This window comes from Schistocerca cancellata, chromosome 3 (genome assembly GCF_023864275.1).
Source record: "Schistocerca cancellata isolate TAMUIC-IGC-003103 chromosome 3, iqSchCanc2.1, whole genome shotgun sequence".
Taxonomy (NCBI): domain Eukaryota; kingdom Metazoa; phylum Arthropoda; class Insecta; order Orthoptera; family Acrididae; genus Schistocerca; species Schistocerca cancellata.
Genome location: NC_064628.1, coordinates 540,132,995 through 540,155,804, shown reverse-complemented (window position 1 = coordinate 540,155,804; position 22,810 = coordinate 540,132,995).

The window sequence follows — 22,810 nt, the reverse complement described above, 5'->3', positions numbered from 1 at the left end:
GTGAAAGAAGAAACAGCTCGTGGTGAACCGTTTTGGAATGGAAGAGGGGAAAACCAGATGCCATTTTCGCCTTACAAAAACAGTTAAACAAATGAAATCAATTTGTTTTATTCACAGAAAGAAGAGAAGTAAATGTGTTTTAATGCGAAATCATAAACATAAACCTTAATCTAGAAAGTTAGTATTACAGAAACGTATCTTTTCGACGAGACGTGGTTTCAACAGAAAGTAATCTTTCCACTGAACAATTAGATACCACCGCTGACTGGTGGATTCTTAGCGCAACCATTAAGATCGGATACAATTCGTCTAGTAATTATTTTCTCAGAAACGAAAAAATTTCAGAGTAGATTCTTTTTCGTCTTGGATCATAGTATCTTCCAAAAATTATCCAAGGTCGATACATTAGCTATGTACATTTTCAAATCGCCTACATGCGCACTTTGAAGATTTTTAACTCATGGGCCAACTTCAACTACATTAAGCTTTGTACGCTTAGACAGAGAAATGAAATGGACATTTCGTTTATGGTTTAGTTTATAAAAACTTATTATGACTCTGCGAATGAGTGGTGGTTCTGACTTCCAAAACAGTTTATTAAAGCTGGGCAAAACTTGAATTAACACGAAGAAAGTTGGTATAGTAGACAGGCATATAAACATCCAGATGGGAAGGGACGGATAATGCGAGGAATGTTCAGAATGTAAGTGTACTGTGACCATAACGGGCTACGGTTTTTTGTTTTTTGAGGGTCGGCAACACTGAATGGTAGAGGTGGGGGAGGGGAAGGGGAATCCCCTGACCAGAGCGAACATTACAGGAACTAAGTAGCAAATAAACTCACGTTGTAGTGTCCAGTTGCGTGAAAGATGTCGGTAAGAAATGTCGACAAATGCAAGCCACATGCTGTGATCCGCTTCCTAGTCGCTGAAGGGGTAACACCTACCGAATTTCTTTCACGAATCAAAACGATTTTCGGCGAAGGTGTTATGAACAGAATGAAATGTAGGGTGTTTAGTGGAGGCATAATATGTGTTTATGACAAACCTACCACTTTAGCTGGTGAGTTGGTGCAAAAAATTGAGGAAACTGTTCGTGAAGAGCCCTGATTGACAGTGGATGAAATTTCTGCAGTGTTTCCAGAGTTCTTCAGAACTCTTTTTTATGACCCACACAAACGCTGGGATACAGGAAACTGTGCACAAGCTCGGTCCCAAAACCACAGACATAGCAGCACAAACTGAAATGAACTTATGGCATCGTTGGCCGGAAGGCCCCATCCGGGGAAGTTCAGCCGGCAAGTGCACGTCTTATTTCAGTCGTCACCACACTGGGCGACTTGCGCGCCGGTGATGAGGATGAAATGATGATGAGAACAACACAAAATCTCCAACCCGGCCGGGAATCGAACCCGGGCCAGCTTTCATGGGAAGCAAGCACGTTAATACCCAGCGAAACAGGCGGATATAGCAACAAAAGAAAGTAGCGTCATTAGCTCCCGCGAATATCTTGTGTGACTTGAATTGAAAGGTTAGGATTTTCTGAGCTCTGCTGTGACGGGAGATGAAATGTGAGTGGCTCATTGCAAGCCTGCGGCAAAAAGACAGTCACCACCAAGTTCCCATCTGCCAAAAAATTCAAAACCACAATTTCGGGCGAAAAATCATGGCCTCGGTGTCTCGGTGTTTTGGGACCGAAAAGGCATTTTTTGGTCGAATTTCTGCCTCAAGGGGAGACCATCAATGCACAATAAATTGTGAGACCCTGAAAAGCTTAAAATGAGCGCTCAAAACACAAGTAGAGGAATGCTGACGAGTAGAATGTCCGTGTTGCAGGACAATGTCAGTCCCCACACAGTCTTAGCCACCAAGGCGCTCATGGACTCATGGGATTTTTTGAACCACTCTCCTTATTCCCTTGACTTGGCGCCTTCCGATAATCATCTTTTCGTCCCCCTGAAGGCGTACATGATTGGAATTAAATTTTCGACTGATAAGCAGAAGCAGAAAGAGGTTCTCAACTGGGGAGGAGATGGTTGGAGTGCTCTTGGAGCAGGGTATGAAGAGGCTTGTGCCACGGCTCACCACATGCATTGAACGGGATGGCGATTATGTGAAAAAATAGTCAACAAGTGTATCAAAAATATCCTGTAATTCTCCAAGTACACTTTTCCTTAAAAACAATAAAAATCTAGTACATATACTTTCTGAACGTGCCTCTTATCATCCTGTTCGATGTAGCGGCCTGAAATGTAATATATCTGAACTTACTTTTATGACGTAGAACTTTAGGTTATGGTTTACAAACGAGTTTTCATTAGAAGCCATTGATTTGCAGTAGATCGAGCTGTCGCCATCGATCACGGATTAATGAGCGGTGAACTCAATATGTCACAACAGGAAACCATACCCGTTGTTAACTGAAGAGCTTGTGGACTTCCATCGTTTTCAATATTTCTGAGTAACGGAGTCCATCGAAAAAATGGTTCTAATGGCTCTGAGCACTATGGGACTTAACATCTATGGTCGTCAGTCCCCTAGAACTTAGAACTACTTAAACCTAACTAACCTAAGGACATCACACAACACCCAGTCATCACGAGGCAGAGAAAATCCCTGGCCCCGCCGGGAATCGAACCCGGGAACCTGGGCGTGGGAAGAGTCCATCGAAAACACAGACATCGGTAGACGTGTCTCGGTGCCCTAGACATGTGGCTACCTGGCCTATGAGTAAATCCGACCCAGTAAATACGTCTTCTATTAGATTTCCGTTCAAACTCATCCGTTTACTAAAGGCAAAGTTTACAACAGATGCAGCATATTCGCCACAATCTGTTTCGAATATATGAAATGCATTTTTTGTGATTCTTCATTACGATGGTACTGTACGTACTTTTTCCTCCGTCGACTATAGGGGATTACATCGTATATGTGTGATACGATTCCCAAAAAGGAAGTTATTGAGTGGTTCATACATGTGGAATGGCAGTGCACCAGTTACGTGCCGATCTGCATCCGTTCTGCACACATTACTGTGCAGTGCGCGACAGTGGGGCACTCGTTGGGTGTTCTCTGTCCGACTCTCCGGGACGCGAGCTGCAGGAGAAAACTGCTTGCGCCAAAACTTTCCAGTCTTGACTGCACGTACATCGGCTTGCTTATTCGAGATCTGTATTGGTACCCACTTATTCCATAGATGACTGACATGCTTTTATCTGCATTTAATCCTTATCTGTTTACCTCTGTGGCCAATAAATGACGAATCTGTCAGATTCCGTGAAGCACATTGTAGTTCTTTCCAAACACTATACTCTGACAAGACCACTGTTTTTTCCCCCTTTCTTACCGCAAAGCGCCACTCACATCATGACCGAATGTTCTGATCACATATTTAGATTACAAAAACAAATTAAATACTTATCTGCCTTTTTATTTGCTTACGTCTACTTCATTGCATCAATTTATTATAATTTGGTAATCTATCAGACTTGCATCATTAATGTTCTGCTAAGATTTTTCCGTTTCATTCGAAGAGAAGCAGCTCTCTTCCACAAACTGATCAACATTTGGATGGTCACTCAAGCTATTTCGTAAACATTCACGAAAGCAGATCTAGTGTATGACTTTGTTATTGATTGTGAGAATGTATTTTGCGCTGCTACATACAATCGGTTTTTCATAAAGTTTTTTTTTTAATAGTAGTGTTGAGTGGTAAAAGCAAGAATACAGCGCTTCTCAACGTATCTGAATGGAGTGTAGCCTTGTACGAATGTACAAGAAAAAAATAGAAATCATTGAAATGAGGTGCTCCAGAAGAATGGTGCAAAACAGGTGGGTAGGTCGAATAACTGATGGGGTGGTACGGTATCCTCCGGCGCGACCGAGTCATGGAACCTGTCAGGAAGCACTTGAGCGTTACTAAAATGCTCAACAAACGCCAGCGGCGGACTCTACAGGAAAAGTAGCGAGCATCACAGAAAGGTCTGCTATTGAGGTTTTAACAGCAGACGTTCCAAGAAGCGACGGCCACATGTTACTTCTTCCCACAAATAGGACGTTCCATGGCGAATAGTAAATATTTTAGTTCGCGATTTAAATAATGATTGACGCAGTTGATGAACGACATTTTAGGAGTTGCTAGTATAGTATTTGAAAAACATATTCCACACAACACGTCTCCAATTTTTGTTTGTTGTAGAGATACCTATCGCTACATCTACGTCACTACGCTGTAATTCACACTTGCGTACCTGGCAGAGCATCCTTCGAATCACCTTCAGACTATTTCTTAACTGTTCCAGTCTCTAATAGCGCATGGCAGAAATTAACACTTTAAATCTTTCTGTAGAACCTCTGACTTACGTTAATACGATGATCGCTCGTGCAAAACTCAACTTGTCCCTTTCTCGCATGTTATATTACGAACAATGGATGAAGGGAAACAGGCAGATTCGGTATTGCTAGATTAGCGGAAAGCATTTGTCACGGTGTCCCATAGCAACATGTTACGAAGCTACGAGCATATGGAATAAGTTCATATGTAAGTGGCTCGAAGATATCTTAAGCAATAGAACTCAGTATGTTGTCTTCGACGGCGAGCGTTCATTAGAGACAACTGTATCGTCAGGAGCGCCCCGCGGAAATGTTTGTTATAAGACCGCTGTTGTTCTCTGTATACACAGATGAGCTGGCGGACAGGGTGGGCAGCAATTTGCGGTTGTTTGCTGATGATGCTGTGGTGTACGGGAAGGTGTCCAAGTTCACTGACTAGGATACCAGATGACTTTGATAACAGTTCTAGTTGGTGTGATGAATATCAGCTAGCTCTAAATGTTGAAAAATGTAAGTTCATGCACGTGAGTAGGAAAACAAACCTGTAATGTTCGGATACAGCATTAGTAGTGTCCTTCTTGACACATTCGTTTAAATATCTGGACGTAACTTTGCAGAGCGATATGAATTGGAACATGCATGTGTGGACTGTGTTAGGGAAGGCGAATGGTTGTCCTCAATTTGTTGAGAGTATTTTAGGAAAGTGTGGTTCATCTGTAAAGGAGACCGCTAATAGGACGCTGTGCGACCTACACGTGAATGTTCAACTGTGTGTGGATTCCTACGGGGCCAAGCTGCTGAGGTCATCGGTCCCTAGACTTACACACTACTTAAACTAACTTATACTAAGAACAACGCACACATCCATGCCCGAGGGAGGACTCGAACCTCCGACGGAGAGCAGCGCGGACCACGACAAGGCGCACTAGACCGCACGGCTACCCGGTGCGGATGGATATTTGTTTCCGTTACATTCTGACAACTGTATTTCTGTAACCAATAGAGTGAGGCCCGTTACATGGAATGATTTGTTCGAATTAGTGTATACTGCCATCTGCAACATTTACTATTCGTCCCGAAAATCACTGTACGAAATGACAATGAAAAAGTCAGAGAAGCCGGCCGGTGTGCCCGAGCGGTAATAGGCGCTTCAGTCTGGAACTGCGCGACCGCTACGGTCGCAGGTTCGAATCCTGCCTCGGGCATGAATGTGTGTGATTTCCTTCGGTTAGTTAGGCGTCAGTAGTTCTAATCACTAGGGGACTGATGACCTCAGATGTTAAGTCCCATAGTGTTGAGAGCCATTTGAACCCATTTTTGAAGTCAGAGAAATTACGGCTCGTACTGTGGGTCACTAACGGTCGTTCTTACTACCGGTCTTTCACAAACTGGAAGGGAAGAACTGATAGTTTTACCAGAAATAGCCTCTGTCTTAAGATGGTCAGAGAAATAAAAATGTTGATGCAGTGTGAAGAGCATCAATGTTGTCCTCATGTATTAAGTGACTGTCAATGGACGGCTACGCACTTACAGACACTGTTTTTTGTCTGCCGTATTGTAATGGACACATTCCCAAACTCTAAGGAGCAAATGCTGTGCTGTGTTACGCTTGGCAGCAAAAAGTATGGTTCAAATGGCTCTGAGCACTATGGGACTCAACTGCTGAGGTCATTAGTCCCCTAGAACTTAGAACTAGTTAAACCTAACTAACCTAAGGACATCACAAACATCCATGCCCGAGGCAGGATTCGAACCTGCGACCGTAGCGGTCTTGCGGTTCCAGACTGCAGCGCCTTTAACCGCACGGCCACTTCGGCCGGCGCTTGGCAGCAATCATACTAAGGTACTGGCTAGCAGCCTTAACCCCGCGCTGGGCCTGCGCTCACTCCGTAGATCCGACCTCCTGTAAACACGTCGGTACACCGCAGGTCGTCAGCCCTGGCGCCACGGTGTGGCGCGTAGATTGGGGACGCAGACTGTACGGCGCAGCGGCGGCGCCAGATTAAGCGTCGCGGCGCGATCGCACTGATAAGATAACACGCCGCCGCCGCCGGGCCTCCCCGGCCGCCGCACAAAGGGGGCGCCACCAGCCGCTGTTTACTGCCCGGCCGAGAGCGCGCAAATCCGCAGTCACCGCGGGGCAAGTCTGGCACGCTCTTCAGCCACGTCCTGCACCACTGCGCCATCCAGAGTGGTCAAACAAACACAACAGCTTAACTTGTTACTTCTATACCTACAGTTAATTTTAAATCTAGCACAGCCACATCCAAAGCAATTATACGTAACTGATTGACAAATTCGTGTTTACATACAGGTGTTAAAACAATGAAAATACACCGAAGAGCCAAAGAAACTGGCACACCTGCCTCGTATCGTGTAGGGCCCCCACGAGCACGCAGAAGTACCGCAACACGACGTGGCATGGACTCGGCTAATGTCTGAAGCAGTGCTGGAGGGAACGGACGCCATGAATCATGCAGGGCTGTCCATAAATCCGTAAGAGTACAAAGAGGTGGGGATCTCCTCTGAACAGCACGTTGCAAGGAATCTCAGATCCGCTCAATAATGTTCATGTCTGGGGAGTTTGGTGACCAGCGAAAGTGTTTAAACTCGGAAGAGAGTTCCTGGATCTACTCTGTAGTAATTGAGTGTGGGGTGTCGCATTGTCCTGCTGGACAGGCTGAAGTCCGTCGGAATGAATAATGGACATGAATGGATGCAGGTGATCAGACAGAATGCTTACGTACGTGTCACATATCAGAGTCGTATCTAGATGTACCAGGGGTCCCATATCACTCCAACGGCATACGCCCTCGATCATTAAAGAGCCTCTACCAACTTGAACAGTCCCATGCTGACATGCAGGGCAGGTTCCATGGATTCAGGAGGTTATCTGCATACCGTACACGTCCATCTACATCGTACTCCACAAGTCACCTAACTCTCTCCGTGATGCACAACGCCTCTCTTGTAACGTCTGTCAGTGGAGTTTGTTTAGAATCTCCGTAACACTCTCTCGCCAGGTAAACGATCCCGTTACGAAACGCGCCGCTCTTCGTTGGATCTTCTCTATCTCCTCTATCAGTCCTACCAGGTAGGGATCCCAGATAAATGAACAATACTCAAGAATCGGGCGAAGAAGCGCCTCATAAGCCACTTCTTTCGGGGATGAGATACATTTCCTTAAGATTCTTCCGATGAATCTGAGTCTGGTGTCTGCTTTTTCCACTATTTGTTTCATATGGTCATTCCACTTAAGGTCGCTCTGGATCGTTACGCCTAGATATTTTACGGCAGACGCTGCCTCCAGCTGTTTGTCATCAATAGTGTAGCTGTACACTAGTGGGTCTCCTTTCCTATGTTACATTTATTTATGTTCGGTGTCAACTGCCAGAGTCTGCACCAATCATCAGTTCTCTGCAGGTCGTTCTGCCAATTCTGATTATCTCCTGGCTCTGCATCATCTGTGAATAGCCTTAAAGAGCATCCGACGCCTTCTACTAGATCATTAATATGTATTGTAAACAACAACGGTCCTATCACACCTGCCTGTGGTACTCCGGATATTACTTTTACATCTGTCGATTTTGTTTCGTTAAGAGCGATGTGTTGAGTTCTATCCACAAGAAAGTCTTGAATTCAATCGAAAGTCTGCTCCGATAGTCCGATAGCTCGTATTTTTTTCCTTAAACGACAATGCCGGACGGTGTCAAATGCTTTACTGAAATCAAGGAACACAGCATTAACCTGAACGCCGTGGTTCTCATAGAGGAACAGAGTGAACTGAGTTTCGCAAGATCTCTGTTTGCGGAATTCATGTTGATTTTAATAGAGGAGATATTCATTTTCCAAAAACGTCATAATTCTTGAGCATAAAACATTTTCCATCATTCTACAACACATTCACGTCAACGATATTTTGTGGCTCTGTCCTTCGGTGTTTATTAAAACGGGAATGACCTGCACTTTTTTCCAGTCTTAGGTACCTTCCGTTGCTCAAGCGATCTACGGTAAATTACTGCTAGAAGGGGAACAAGTTCTTTCGCATCGCTAGACTCGGCCGACCAGGCAACATCTTTCCAGTCACCAACAGTCCAATGTCGGTGTTGACGGGCCCAGGCGAGGCGTAAAGCTTTGTGTCCTGTAGTCATCGAGGGTATACACAAGTGGACCTTCGGTTCTCAAAGCGCATATCGATGATGAAACTTCCTGGCAAATTAAAACTGTGCGCCGGACCGAGACTCGAACTCGGGACCTTTGCGTTTTGCGGGCACTTGCCCGCGAAAAGTAAAGGTCCCGAGTTCGAGTCTCGGTCCGGCACACAGTTTTAATCTGCCAGGAAGTTTCACATCAGCGCATACTCCGCTGCAGAGTGAAAATCTCATTCTGTCATATCGATGATGTTTCGTTGAATGGTTCGCACGCTGACACTTGTTGAAGGCTCCGCATTCAAAGCTGCAGCAAATTGTGGAAGGGTTGCACTTCTGTAACGTTCAACGATTCTGTTCAATCGTCGTCGGTGCCACTCTTGCAGAATCTTTTTCCTGCAGCAGCAATGTCGGAGATTTGATGTTTTACCGGGTTACTGATATTCACGATACACTCGTGAAATGGTCGTACGGGAAAATCGCCATTTCATCGCTACCTCGGAGATGCTGTGTCCTATCGCTTGTGCGCCGACTATAACACCACGTCTAAACTCACTTAAATCTTGATAACCTGCCATTGTAGCAGCAGTAACCGATGTAACAACTCCGCCAGAAACTTGTTGTCTTACATAGGCGTTGCCGACCCCAGCGCCGTATTCTGCCTGCTTACTTATCTCAGTATTTGAATACGCATCCCTACGCCAGTTTCTTTGGCGCTTCATTGTATAAAACTGAATGAAAAGTCCTATAGTCCTCTTGTAGGTATATTTATTTAAGTCGATTATAGGTTCATACAACAGGTTTCGCAGTTTTTTTAAGTTGCAACTCTTGGTATATATCTGTACAGAATTTTTTTTATAAATTAATACTTTGGTACTGGCGAATGAAGTTATCTATCTTAAAGAACTGAGTGAATAGACTTAAACATAGAAGAAAATATAGTCCATACAGTCTGGGAATTAGATGTGAATCACATAAGCCCCAAAAAGTACGGGCCTATCCGTAATTAATAAATAAAATTTATAATTTCATACCAAAACATTGTTACTTATAATGCTATGGTATATGGTGTACGAGTTATTACAGAACGCCGCAGAGTAACATTTTTCGTGGCCAGGCAAAGTTCTCAGGCTTCTTCAGTTGATATATGTTATATCCTAGCCAGTAATGCCAACCGAGCCCGCTGCCAAAAGGTTGGCAGCATCAAAGTCCGGACGCCGTCCGCATAAGCAGCGCCAGCGATACAGGAAATCGCCGCAAGTCTGCGCGCGCCACCGCTGGCTTCTGGCTTCTTAAGCGCTGGAGTCGCGAGCGCTAGGACAGTTCTGTATTCGCCGCTCAGTTGTATACTCGCCACCGATTTGTGTACTTGCTAGTCAGTTGTGTGTTCATCGCAGCAGAGTTGTTGTTTGTCGTCAGCCAACGCTGACCTAGCCGCTCCGACTCGAACTAGACAGATTTCTGTAGACACGGAGTTCACTACTGTGTTTCTGTATCTTCGTTAATAAAGATAAGTACCGACTCTTATTTAATCAGAGTGTTTGGGTTTTCATCTTTCTGTTCACTGTTCCAGCTGACCGGTTGGCCCGCTATTAAAAGTGTGGCGGTGACTTCGTAAGGCGTTTCTACAGCGAAGTGTTTGTCGCTACGAACGCCGCCACAAAAATATAAGTCACCATCAAATGAAGAATGTCCAACACGCAGCTTAAAAGTTGTGAAACCATTTATGTAAATCTCTAATCGACTTCAGTAAGCACAGCTAAAGCGGGCTATTGGACTTTTCATTCAGATTTATGTTTTAATAGTTTTAACACCTTCGTTACGTATGAATTGGCCAATCATTTAGGTATTCTGCAACTGCATTTACATCTACGTACTTACCAGCAAGCCACCGTACGGTGCGTTGCGGAGGGTACCTCTGTAACACTACTAGTTATTTCGTATGCGGTTCGACTCACGAACAGAGCGGGGGAACTCTACTGTCTATATGCCATGTAGAGGATAAAAACTATAGGCCAAGACAGAGTCTGGAATACATCCAGAAGATAATTGAGGACGTATGTTAGAAGGTCCACTCGGAGACGAAAAGATTGCCACAGGACAGGAAGGCGCTACAGTCTGGAACTGCGCGATCGCTACGGTCGCAGGTTCGAATCTTGCCTCGGGCATGGATGTGTGTGATGTCTTTAGGTTAGGTTTAAATAGTTGTAAGTTCTAGGGGACTGATGACCTCAGAAGTTAAGTCCCATAGTGCTCAGGGCCATTTGAACCATTTGAACCAGGACAGGAAATCGTGGCGCATCAAACTATTCAGAAAACTAATGATGCTAAGAAAGCCGGTATTCTCGTATCATACTTTCGTTGTCCTTACGCGAAGTGTATGTTGACGCCAGCAGAATCGTTCTGCAGTGGGATTTCCTTAGATAGATTCCCATACCAGTCACTGAAACATCGCCATAACTTTTGCGTATTTCCCGAACCTACTAGCAGCCTGAGACTGAATTTCTTTGAAGTCTTATCTGTAATCCGAACTGGTATGCATCCCAAACACTCGAGCACTACTCAAGAACAGGTCGCACTAGCGTCCCGTATGCAGCCCCCTTTACAAATGAACCAAACTTTCCTAAAATTCTCCAAATAAAGCGAAGTCGATGATTCGCCTTCCCTACCACAACACTCGCATACTCGTTCCATTTCGTATCGTGTTGGAAAATAATGCCTAGATATTTAAACGACCTGACTGTGCCAAGGAGAACACTCCTAACGCTTCATCCGAAAATTATAGGGTTATTTTCCCGACTCATCCGCGTTAACTTATATTTTTATACATTTAGAGCTGTCATTCATCATACCAACTATAAATTTTGTCTAAGTCATCTTACAGCACCGTACAGTCACTCACCTTTGACACCTTTCCGTACACCACAGCATCATCAGCAGACAACCGCAGATTGCTGCCCACACCGTGCGCCAAATCATTTATGTATATAGAGAACAACAGCTGTCCTATACCACTTTCCTGGGGCCCTCCTGACGACACCCTTGCCTCTGATCATCGCTCGCTGTCGGGGATAACATATTGGGTTCTATTAATAATTAGTGTAATGTTCCATTTTGATAGCTCTCATTTTCAGATAGTGTAGGGAAACGAATGAGCTGGCGCAATGGTAATTCGTCTTAGCCATATTCGGAAGGAGGGCGTTGCAAATCCCCGTCTGGTCAACCAGATTTATTTTTTCTGTTATTTTCCTAAATCGGCATTAGTGAATGCCGGGATGATTCCTTCATAAGGGTATGTCCGTTTTTCTTCACCTTCCTTCAACAATCTGAACTTGTGCTCCGTCTCTAATGGTCTCCTCGTCGACGGGACGTTGCACACTAACCTTCCTTTGCTTACTCTGTCTGATCAAAAGAACCCGGACACCGCTGTTTGATGCGGAACTGACCACTAGATGTTCAAATGGTTCAAATGGCTCTGAGCACTATGGGACTTAACATCTATGGTCATCAGTCCCCTAGAACTTAGAACTACTTAAACCTAAGGACATCACACGACACCCAGTCATCACGAGGCAGACCACTAGATGTCAAGTGAGGCGGACCCGCCAGTATAAAATGCGGCGGAACCCGCCACTATAAAATGCGGCGTGGAGTATTGTGTTGTCAGTGGAAAAGCAATAAGAGCAGCATGGTTCAAATGGCTCTGAGGACTATGGGACTTAACTTCGGAGGTCATCAGTCCCCTAGGACTTAGAACTACTCAAACCTAACTAACCTAAGGACATCACGCACATCCATGCCCGAGGCAGGATTCGAACCTGCGACCGTAGCGGTCGCGCTATTCCAGACTGTAGCGCCTAGAACTGCTCAGCCACTCCGGCCGGCAAGAGCAGCATGGGTCAGTCACGAGAGCTCAAAGACTTCGAACGTGGACCCGAGTAACACATCCATCAGAAACATTTACAACCTTCCAAAGTTGCCCAAGTCTACTGTCGGTGATGTAATCATCAAATACAGACACGAAGGAACAGCCACAGCTAAATCGAGACCAGGTGGACGTGAACCGTCGAGGATTGCGGATGGCTATTGTAAAACAATCGCACGAAATCAGCGGAAGGAATTAGTCGGTAGTTGCAAAATGCTACCGACAGTGCAACTAGCAAAATGACTCAGCGTGGGGAGTTAAAAAGGAGGGGCTACAATGGCCAAGCAGCCCCTCATAAGCGACACATGCTAATAATGTGACTATACAAAAAATGGTTCAAATGGCTCTGAGCACTATGGGACTTAACATCTATGGTCATGAGTCCCCTAGAACTTAGAACTACTTAAACCTAACTAACCTAAGGACAGCACACAACACCCAGCCATCACGAGGCAGAGAAAATCCCTGACCCCGCCGGGAATCGAACCTGGGAACCCGGGCGTGGGAAGCGAGAACGCTACCGCACGACCACGAGATGCGGGCAATGTGACTATACAAACTTTTCCCTGCCTTGATAGGTGTGAACGGGCACAACTAGGACTTCAACATATCTAAACAGGAAGATGCAACTCTCAACTGATTTCAAGAGTATCAAATTTGAAAATTTTTGGTGTGCTCATACAAAGAGCGTTTCAAAATGAGTGTACGGGTTCTAAGGCTTTGTAGCATTTATTGCATTCAGCTTACAGTTGTAAATAATAAATCAAATGAAAGAGCAGCTGAAATAGTTTTTCTTACAAGTTTCCACTTAGGTGAAATATCAAGTCACAACCGAAGACGACACAATTCAGAATACCTCCATCGTCATGCAGCAACGTTTCGTTTGTAAAGTTGACACAATAACCGTACACTGTAGGCGTTTTACAGCTTGTAACAACTGCAGACGGTAAGGACGTAGTTGTAAGCGTCTCCTTAAAGGTCTCTACAGAGACACCACTGGAAATGCTAAGTCACGAGTAGCCATCCGAACTGATTTCTTGGTGCTACGTGTGAAAGGCTCTCACTCATTCAGCACGTTCTTCAGTCACTCTTGGTCGCTCCAAGTCTCTTCGCTTTTCGTTCAGGTATACAAACAAAACTGTCCGTGTTGCTCTTTCTTTTGATGTATTATTTATGTGTGCATTATGAAGGTAATAAATGGAACAAATCATTAAAACCCTTATATTCATTTTGAAATACCCGTTACTATACTTTGTACGGTCGCTAGTGTCATGGATTCCGCAACCGAGTGAATAAGTGAGTAGTTTCATAAGCACGAAATCTATGGGTCGAATCTCGTTGCCAGAACTTTGTGTTTTCATTCCCACTTATTTCTAACAACCGATTTATCATGAATGAGAAAATTATCACCATTTAATGCTCCACTTAATATTTGTGTAATCTTTTTCATGAAGAAAGAAGTAAAAAAAATTCTTAAGCATATCTAAAATAAAAAATGATACAGAGGAACTTAAAATAGAACAGTATGGTCAGTTTATCTTAGTTCTTGTATCTACATTTTCGAAAATATGATGTGCAAATTATGGAGCAATGCATGAATCAGGATGACGCTGATTGCAAAACATGGAAAACAATAATGTTATAGCCATACGGCACATGTAATGAACGCCGAATTTTGGCATGTTCATTATTTTTTCAATGTGTCTCTTGGAAAACAAACTCGGTTTACGCTCTTAAACTGTTGTCGGTCATCAAAGAGCTTCGTAGCGTATTGCGTCTATCTGTTGTTTAAATTATGTGGGAATGAAGAAACAAGTACCAGCAGCAATATGGTCTTCAGAAACCTCTCGCTTATGAAATTAAGCGCTTACCCGCTCGGCTGCGGAATCCTTGAATACTAGCGACCATGCGAAGCATACAGTACGCCTAAAATTTTGAACCACGATTTTCCCCAAAACGGTTAAGAATTGAGTCCTCCTGTTTACATTCGTTGTAGTCTTAGTCGTGCCCTACACACCCTACCAGTACGAACCAAATCGGCGAGGCCGGCTGGGATGGCCGAGCGGTTCTACGCGCTACAGTCTGGAACCGCGCCACCGCTACGGTCGCAGGTTCGAATCCTGCCTCGGGCATGGATGCGTGTGATGTCCTTAGGTTAGTTAGGTTTAAGTAGTTCTAAGTTCGAGGGGACTGATGACCTCAGAAGTCCCATAGTGCTCACAGTCATTTGAACATTTGAAATCGGCGAGGGGAATTTCGTACGGTCCCGCTGTGAGCTACGCTTGAGGTGGTCTAAAGGTCGATGCTACTGGATAGTCGATGACTGTAAACAAATGATTTGGAGTGACGAATCACGCTCTAGTCTGTGGTAATCCGATGGCAGAGTTTCACTTAGGTGTATGCCTGCTAGCATGTGTAGTGACAACAGACAACTACGGAGGAGGTGGTATTTCGATATCGGGATGTTTTCCGTGGTTAGATCGTGCTGCCGTTATTGTGCTTAAAAATTGCTAATGGGGAATGATACGAACAAACTTTACAGCACTGTGTACTGTTTACAGTATAGGAACAATTCGGAGATGGTGACTGCTTCCATCAGCTTGACAATGCACCTCTCATAAAGCACCATCTGTCAGGCAATGATTTGTCGGCAATAACACTCCTGAAATGGACTTACAACATGAACCCACTGGAACGTGTATGGGGTGAGTTAGAACGTCGACTTCACTCCAGACTTCAGCGTCCAACGTCATACCTTCTCTGGGTTTGGTTCTTGAGGAAGAATGGGCCGAAATTCAGGCACTTCATTGACAGGCTAACCAGCAGAGTTCAAGCCTTCGTAATAGTAAAGGGTGGATTTGTCTAGTACTAACGTTCGCCAGCAGACGTCCGGATGCTTTTGATCAGATAACGTGTATTGAAGTGAAACATGGATGATAAACGGTACAGACCACAAGCGAAAAGATGATCATGAAATGTGTCGGTTGCTGTAGTTATTCAGAGATAAAGGGACTTACACGTTATAGGTTCATACCGAGAGGTACGTTAAACTACGTAGTTTTGGAACTGAAGACCACAAAGGCAACAACTAATACCATTCAGCGTTGTGCGTTTCGTCTTATGTCATTAAAATCTGAGAGATAAGAGTAAAGGTAACAAATAAGAAGCAATTTTACACAAAGCATACAATCCTACATATATGAGGGCGTGCTGAAGAGTAATACCTCCGAATTTTTTATGTAAAAACTCTTAAAGCTTTTTAAATAAAACAAACGTTGCTAACATTCTACGTCTCTGTTCTTCACGTGTATATATTTGCAGCCCTCTGCCGCTAGCAGGCTCCGAATAGTAGAATGAACCAAGGCGGTGTGCAACGTAACTATGTCAGTGTCCGACAAACAGGGTGCTGTAATCGAGTTTCGAACTCGAGAGCACCCTCTCATTCAGCATGACGCCGAGCGGGGTAACTGCGTGGTCTAGGCGCGTCTTGTCGTGGTCCGCGCGGCTCCCCCCGTCTGAGGTTCGAGTCCTCCCTCGGGCATGAGTGTGTGTGTTGTCCACAGCGTAAGTTAGTTTAAGTTAGATTAAGTAGTGTGTAAGCTTAGGGACCAATGACCTTAGCATTTTGGTCCTATTATATCTTACCACAAATTTACAAAAATTTAGCATGACAATGTCACGTCACACACTAGTGTTGAGACATCTGAAACAATTCGACGCCTTGGATTTATTGTCATCGGTCATCCTCCATACAACCCCGACTTGGCCCCATCCGAGTTTCATCCTTCTCCAGAACTTAAAAAAACAACTTCGAGGCATCACTCTTGTAGTGACGAAGCGGGGCAAACGGAGGCTGCGCCTCCGTTAACAAAGTCAAATGTTTTACTGTGGCAATATCAACAAAATGGTCTCCTGTTGGGCGAAATGTGTTCGTTGCTAGGGTGACTTTGTTGAGAAATAAATATGTAGACATGAAGAATAAAGATGTAAAATGCTAATAACATTTATTTTATTTGGAGCGATTTAAGAGGTTTCAAGTAAATAATTCGGAGGCATTACTTTTCAGCACGCCCTCGTCCTTTTTAAATCGAACGTTTCCCATATCATATCCATATATAATGTCTCGTCAGGTTTCTGTTTGTCAGCACGTACTGCTGTCTGTACAATGAGGCAGCCTGCTTTAAATAAAACATAACTGCGATCCATATTTTTGCTTTATTAATCTTTTGCTATTTGCAGCGACTTTATTGAAGAGGTCTATGTAGAGGACCGGTGACTTTTTACTTCGTACTATGTTTAGATTTCGTTGTGGTCAAATATGTCAGCAGCTCAAAGTCTAGAGACTTAAAATAACATTTCACAGCGAACATCGCCTCAAATTTGACATTTGGAGGAACTGCTAAAGCAATTGAGTGACTTCAAATCGTTTCCCAAAGTCATCGAGAAAACTGGTAGCATTTCTTCCGGTTCGGGACTTATGACAGCGGTAATAAAATCTGAGTGAAATATAAAGGTTTTCTTTAGTAAGCTAAGGTTTCGATAAACTAAATGAATGAAAATTTTCAAAGACCACCAATAGCTGTCAGTGCATTAATTTTCATTGTTTGCGTATAATGTTGACTTTTCGTCAGTTTCTGGAAGGCAAAGTGATATAACATACGAGACTGCGATTTGTTACTTAGATGTTCCATAAATCGTTTGAAAGTTTCTTTTATCGAAATGATGTGGAACGAGTCAGTTTACAGCAGGATATGTAGAGATGATTAGTGTTAACGTTAATAAATACCTTGTTATTTTAGTGCTACTCATGCAACAACACTTAAAACAAGTTTTTATTTTTTTTAAATGTCGGCCATTTTATGTTACTGCAAAAATGATCAAAAATTTTTCGCGGCATATTGAACTCCTTTCAGAGCCACTGATAGCTTTAATAATGGATAATGCTATTTTTCTCTCTATTGTTCTAGGTGTGGACATGACAGCTCTTCTCATTTTGTGATTTGGATTACTTATAACGAAAGTCACTAGCGGATTTAATGTACTGTGACGGCGCAGTTAAAATGACTAGCTCCTTGAAGAGGCACGACGTCCGTGGGTGCAAAAAACTATGGATTGCACAAAAACGGATAGTAAGAATATGACGTCATGTTCACATTGTAAGAAGAGTGGCGGAATGTCACGGGAAGGCTTGTCCCATTTAAAGATGTGCCGCGTATGACGCTCGAGGCCAGATATATAGCGTATGGCGCTACTTAGGCACGACATGTGAGCGGTATTTTATGGCAGCCGTGTGCTGAATTTGGCAACGTGTTGCTAGTTAACTCACCCATACTGTGTTGTATGAGCTAGTAGTGACTGGTTGAAAAATGCGAAAGGTGAGTAGAGATACAAGGATGGCGCGAGCTGTATATGCATTTTAGCTATACGATACCCAAAAGGACCGACTTTTCCAAGTTCAGTTCCAAAGCGAGTCCTAATAGAAATGATGAGGAAATGTATGTCACCTTTATTGTAGATAGTGCGTGGTACATTATGCTATATTACTCGCTTACAAAGTGTGTAAATCAACGCGAAATGATACCCAAATTGACCGACTTTTCCATTCTGAGTGGTCCAAAACCAGTCGGCGGGCCTCTGGGTTTCCTAGGAAGTCCGTAAAACCACTTCGGACGATATCCAATAAGCCGGCCACTTCCGATTTGAGCGTTCCATACTTGATGTTCTAACGATCTCGGAAGCTCTCTAGGTGCAAAGGACTACTACGTTCTTAGGATGCTTTCGAAACCTAGCAGAACAGAATCGAAAATGGCCAGTACTTCCAACTTGGGCATTCTAGAATAGTGGCAAGTGCTCTATTCAGCATAACCGAAATTTCCGAGTTTGCTATATTGTTTCTCCAGAAACTGTGTACATAAGCAATGGATTGAATCCAAAATGGCCGCTACTTCACACTTAAGGTTTTCACAAACTTGGCTCGGCACAAAAGAATACAGTTCTAAAATATTTGAACAAACTATTTGAAAAAATCGAGTGTACTTAAAAAAAAGATCTTTCAGTCCCACTATCGAATTAGCTGCAATCGTTGTTCATGTATTTGGACACAAATAACCTGGTGTGACAACGTCATTACTAGAATCGTGTAGTCATAGGACGGACTTTTCAAAAAGTCAGACTTGCAGGTAGTAATTCACATGAGAAATCTTTTAGCGGGATCTCACAACCAGAAGGCAGTGCATTCGTCGTTCCTCTTTCGCTTTAGTTTTAATCTTTGAGCGACATGAGTATGGAAAATGTTTAGGTTCCTTCTGCGACGATTCATTTCTAGTTTCGGGGCCGTAAGGTATTAATTCAGAGAATACATGTGAAAGATAGGTCATTTAATGGTGTGTTTTCGAGTGTTCAGCGGAGTTGTTGATTCCATTTTATGCACAGTGTCCTGACGTCCGACTCAGATTTGCTGCGATCCGTGTTGTTTCGCGTAGTCGCTGCCTGGGTTTAAACCATACTGGTACACAAGATTTTGCATTTAAGAAGCAGGATAACCATGGGATTTTCCGAGAAGAAACACTTCTGCTACAAATTTAGCTAGTACTGTAGCCGTGTTCACAAAATATTTCTTTTACTAGACTGATGCAAATCCAGGCAACCACTACACAAAATAACAATCAACTCGCCGTACCTGGAGAACACTACTAGGTCGGTCGTTGGAATACTGTGCATAAGATGGAATAAAGAACTCAGGTGAACACTCGAAAGCACTCCATTTATCAATCACGCCGAGAAGCTTGCGAAATTATATCAACCATTTGTTCGCAGTTCCGAATATCTCGCGATTGTTCTAAAACACACAATTTCGGAAACGTTGCGAAAGGTTAAGTGAGAGTGGTCTACGGTTACTCCTGACATCATCCGGAGGAACTGTGAGAATTGTATTACTTCGACCGACACACACAGCACGTCGACCCAAGTTCTAGGGTAAATGATTATTAAATATTTGTTTCACGTTACTATTTCGGTGAAATATCCCCGTGCTCCTAGTCTGTAATATTCATCGCCAAGGAGCTGTCTATTTGCGTAAGCTCGTGCTTGGTACGGGACTGACGTATAAGTCTCACAATAATTATTGCTCAGGATTCAAAGTTGCAGTTTTCGAAAATAGTTAAACAACCCGAACATAAGCTTATATTAGAACTCGGAGGTATTCTATCAAATCTGTTCGATTTCTCTTTCGTTTCCCGTAATCCATTGTGGCGAAGCGAATAGTCTGACAAACCTCAACGACTGTGTGGAAGAGTCGGAATTTGGCTGTAGAATGTGGAGCCAAATTTCTATTTTAGTCTTATTTTTACCGAAACAAGCATTACATTCCTTTGCTAGTTAACAGGTTTTACTTTTAAGAAGCACGATAACAACAGGATATCCGTGGAAGAAACATTTTTGTTGTAAGTTGTAGCGGGTAATTGCTGTAAAGAAGAAGTTGTCTTCATAAAATATTGCTTTTGTAACACGGAACATACGAAAGAACGAAAAAGTGTTACCTGATTTCCGAGTTACTGGTATATGTCGTCATACGCAGTAAGGTCGCGCAATCTTATGATATTAAAAGTTGCTTTCACTGATTGCTATAACGGGCAAATATATAAAGAATCATATCTTTATGCGAGGATTTGCCGTGTTACGCTTACTGTTGTTTGCGAAAAATACAATACTTTTGTTCCGCTACAGTAATACGTCGCAGTGAAAGTCAATATTAATTTATTAGAGGTAATGGTGGTTGAGCGCCGTTGCTGTAGATTGAATTACTTGACGAATTATTGCAACCATCCTTTTTTAAAACAGCTTCATTTACAAAACGTGTTTTGGACTTAGACCCATCGTCAACTGGCGTTATATATTGATGTCTTCATCAATAACAAGTTTTTTGTCGAATGAATTTTCAACGTTGCAGGTTCCTTTTATTCTGTAATTTGTTGCGTCTTTTTTCACGTATATACACGTACCACACACACTTTTCGCTGATGCAACATAGCATACGCCTTATGCCCGGCTTTTACGCATCAGTGATCGTAAAAGTTCGTGTGCTGTGCATCTAAATACGAGAAAAGGATCTACAAGTTACAGAATGAAAATATTTACAGCTATAGTCCTCAAATCACTATGAAGTGTATGGTAAAGGCCACGTCTCATTGCTCCAGTTACTAGGTTTTCTTCCGTTCCATTCAGGTACGGAGCGCGGGAAGGAGACTGCTTAAAAGCCTCTGTACGCACTGTGTTTATGATATTCTAGTCTTCGCGATCGCTCTGGTTGTGATACATAGGGGATTCTAATATATTCCTAGATTCTTCACTTATAGTTGGTTCTAAAAAGTTTGTAAGCAGGTTTTCGCCGGATGTTATCGTCTAACTTCAAGTTATTTCAGCATCTTCATGACACTCTGGCACGGATCTGACAAACCTGTGATCTTTGTGCTGCTCTTCTTTGTATCCGATGAATATCCCCTGTTTGTCATATTTGGTACAGGTCACACAGACTTGAGCAGCATTGTACGAGCGCAGTTGAGTTTGTAGACTAATTGCAGTTCCCTCGTAGGCCTCTTCTATCAGTAAACCGCAACGTGCCATCAGCTTAAAGTATGACTGAGATCATGCGATCATTCCATATCATAACCCTACAAATTTTTAACGCAAATATTTGTACGAGTTGACCGATTCCAGATGCAACTCACTATAAGTCATAGGTTACGACGGTTTTTCGTTCTGTGAATGCACATTAAATAAACTGTACTCGGGAAACGTGATAGGTAAAAGTACTGTCATTTTTCTCGGATTATCCTCAGCGTTCATAATGTAGTCCGGCCAAAAACGCCGAACTGGTGAAGTTATAAATATTTTACGGCAAGTATAGGGGGGTGAGTCCCCGCACGCGGCTTCGCAAGTGCAAAGCTGTACAAAAAGTCGCTGGTTGCTGTTCGCCTTATATCGTAGCGCCACTGGAGTAACATACGGAAAAATAATTTTCGTGGCGCGCGCCGCTTGGACTTCCCACGCGTGATCGCAGTATGCAGCACAAAGACGTGTGTATTGCGTACTCGCGCGCACTCAGACAAGAGTCCGGGCGGGCGAGATGCGGCGCGCGCCTCTGTTAACAAGTCGCCGGGACGGCACTTGTCGGACATCCTGTAGTTATTCTCATTCTGGCTCCATTCTTTTAAGCACCGCCCTACCCCTCCGCAAGGCGGCATTCCCGGCCCCTCCCCGCCGCCTCCCACCGCGCGGCCGCTGCCGCCCCTCCAGCGCCCCTTCTCCTTCTTCGCCTTCGTCTTCTCCTCTACCTCCTCCTTCGCCTCTTCCACTTCCTCCGCTCCCGCGGCGGCCGCCCCGCTCCAGCGCCCCCGCCGCTCGTCTTCCTTTATCTCTCTCGGGGCTCGCCTTATCTCCCTCGCGCCTACTCCTCCCCTCCCACTTCACCTCCACCTCTTGCTCCGCCGCTCGCGGCTGTCACTCCCACCTGCGGCGCCGGCGCCCCTCGCCTCGCGACTGCCTCTCTTTCTCACGCTTTCTTTTTAGCCTGCTTGTTTATACCTATGTAGTTTTAATTTTAGCCGAGTGTCGGTGCGGCGCCGCTGACGTTTCCACCGCCTTCTTTAGTTACGGGCGCCGGCGGAGGCCCCTCCCTGCTCCCTGCTCCGCGGCCACCGCTATTGTCCGAGCGGCAAGAGGTCCGCTGGCCCGGCTCGCGTCGCCGCCGCCTCGTTAAGGCGGCTGTGTCTCCCGCACATCTCGGAGGCGCCCTTCAGCTCTGAGATATGTGCGCCACCCGGCGGCCGCATTCCGGCAGGCCTCCCTGTGCTCGCCGTACCATAAAACGCGGGTACAACACTACTTCTACAGCAAACTCCCGGTTATTCGGCTCAACGTGGGTCCAACGTTTCACGAATGGCCAAAACAACACGGAACTTTCGTTCCTATTACATTTTCCAAAAATGCTAAGCGCCACAACTGAAAAATCTTTGCATTACTTACGGGTTCTCTCCCAGAACCTGGACAGTATTTACAAAGAAATCGTACCTGTTCATTATAAACACGGAAAATTGCGGAATCACTATTGAGACACACTGGGTGATTTTGCTGAGAGGCGAGAACTACAGGAAACGGTGCCTGAGAGTACGACGAGCAAAGAAAGTCATATGGACACATGTCCAAAAATGCATGGTGCCTATGTTACACGGTACTGATGCAGAAATGTTCTAGTCGAGCGCAACTACTTTTGGCTTGGAGGGGACCACACACCGAAAAATAGGAGCGTTGAGTTGTCGATTGGCAAATACACACAAAACTTGTTACCTTTCGAAGTTATTCTTGTGACGAGCTAATGTTCAGGAATCGAAACTGACATTGTGACACTG